The 2,331-nt window shown below is 38.8% G+C and overlaps 1 pseudogene; it reads right to left on the minus strand.

The window, feature by feature from the left end:
* On the minus strand, nt 599-1,474 carry LOC108636443 (annotated as a pseudogene).

The raw sequence follows: 2,331 nt of genomic DNA on the forward strand, positions 1-2,331 counted from the left end.
AAACCATGTTGTCAAAATGCCCTCTTAACCCACCCAAACATCTGAAACCCACCCTTTGCTAACTTTCTATAAACCCCATTTTATAGTATTTTTTCCTTTTTTTTAAACAAGAGAAAGAAGATAGATACATGTTGTTAACTGCTAACTGTCCATATTCATATAGAGACACAGTGTATTCTCTGAGCCCGATATACAGAGAAGGGAGGAAAAAAGCTAGAATTCTATGCACTACTAACAGGGGCCTAGCACCCTCCAGTTTCCAGCAGAGCTAAGGGAGCAGAAGGTTTTTCTTGTTTTCCCACAGAGCATGGTGGTATTGATTCCATAAAATTTTTGTTGAGACAGGAAGGGATAAAAATGAATTTGGAACAGAAATGGGTAGAGATTCTTTACTGAAGCATCTAGTATTCTTCTAGTATCACTGAATTCGGCTCAAGGTACCCTCCCCCCCAAATAAGTTTTGAACCATGGTATAAGGGGAGAAGGGACTTTAAAAGCAGGGCGACTGAGAACAAGAGGAGAAAAAAATGACTGCTACTTGCTCCCAGGGACGGGAGAAAACAAAAAAAGGTTGGAATCCACGTGTTCCTTCCATTAGTCATCTATCTTCTTCTTCATCTTCCTCTCCTTCCTCCCCCTCATCTTCTTCACCTTCATTCTCATTCCCTTCTTCATCAGTATCTTCCAATCCTTCATCCTCTTCATCATCGTTGTCTTCTTCTCCTTCCCCTTCCTCATCATCCGTGTCAGGAACCAAGTAGTACTGTAATGGATTTGGCAAATATCATCTTTGATGACCTCTCCTAATTCATCTGCACCTGCATCAGAATGATCAGTAAACCAGATGAAGAAGCTTCTGGTTCCTGATGCTGTCTCTTCCTGCTGGCTTTATTCTGTTTGACCTGATTGTTTCATCAAATCCTTTTCAGATTTCCATTTGATTTCAGTGGACTTTGAAGATGGATCTCTACTCTCATTCAGATGAAATTCTTTGGAGAAAATTTTATTTTCAAAGTAAGGGTTTTCATCAAAGTAAAAATGTATTCTGTAACCTGATTTAATGTTTTCAAATTCTGTCACTTTGACTCTTGTCAAATAATGTAGTGCCTCTTCATCCTTCTCCCCAAGGAGACACCTTGCACTGGTCAGGGAGACACTTGTGGATGGTTATCAAATGTTGTCACCCCAAATTTTTGGATTTTTGCCATCAATGCTGACCTCTTTTGGAAAAATGGTTGGTGAAATTTGTTATATTTCTATTCTACTTTCAAAATCTCCTCACTGGCTTGTTCATTAAGTCTGTCTCATTTTGCACTTCATCAATATGTTCAGTTGCTTCTTGCTATTCTTTTTCTTCCTTCAGCAAATTCGAAGAAGCAGATGTTTCATCTGGCCTGGAGGCAGGAGTCGGCCTCGCTTTCTTTGGTTTCTTTACTTGGGGTGGAAGTGAAGACTGGTGTTTGAGGGCCATGCTGGGAAAAAAAAAAAAAAAAAAGCCAGGAATCCTCCCAGGGGAAGAGAGCAGTACTGCAAGGTCAGAGAACTCAGACTTTTTTATTTTTAAGTTTTATTTTGAAATATAGATTAAGAGGAAGTTGCAAAACAGTATGAAGCGGTCCAGTGTAATCAGTCATTTTCCCACAAAGATTACATTTTTATATAATGATAGTCCAATATTTAAATGAAGAAACTGACATTGGTATGATGTGTGTGTGTAATTCCTTGTCATTTTATCACATATGTAGATTCCTGCAATCAAGATCCATCAATATTCCATCGCCACAAAGATTTCCCTCATGCCACCCTAGCATCCCTAAACCTTGGCAGGTCTAAAACTAAGGATTTTATTCTTAAACAAAGTTCAACATAGTCTGAGATTCATATTTGATGGTAAAAGAAAATATTCCTGATATGTTTTTAAAGATAAGAAAAATATATCCCTCAAATTTTCTGGAAGTCTGTGTGATGGAATTATGATAATTTTCTTTGTTTGCATTTTTTAACTTTATTGTTTTCTATTTGGCCATGATTATCAGTTCTGCTAGAACTACCACAACAAAATATAGAATGAGTGTCTCAAAGACCTGAAATTTATTTTCTCACAATTCTGGGGCTGGATGTGCAAGATCAAGTGCTGGCAGGGTTGGTTTCTGATGAAAGCCCTCTCTGGGCTTGTACCTGGCCCTTTTCTCACTGAGTCCTCATATGACCCTTTCCCATCTATGTGGAAAGGCAATGATCACTGGTGTCCTCTAGTTCTAAAGGTGAAGCTCTTCATGCTCCATCTCTTGGACATGGCAACACCGGTGTCCTATTCCCCCACTCTTTCCT

Source organism: Capra hircus, chromosome 7 (genome assembly GCF_001704415.2).
Source record: "Capra hircus breed San Clemente chromosome 7, ASM170441v1, whole genome shotgun sequence".
In the NCBI taxonomy this organism is placed as follows: domain Eukaryota; kingdom Metazoa; phylum Chordata; class Mammalia; order Artiodactyla; family Bovidae; genus Capra; species Capra hircus.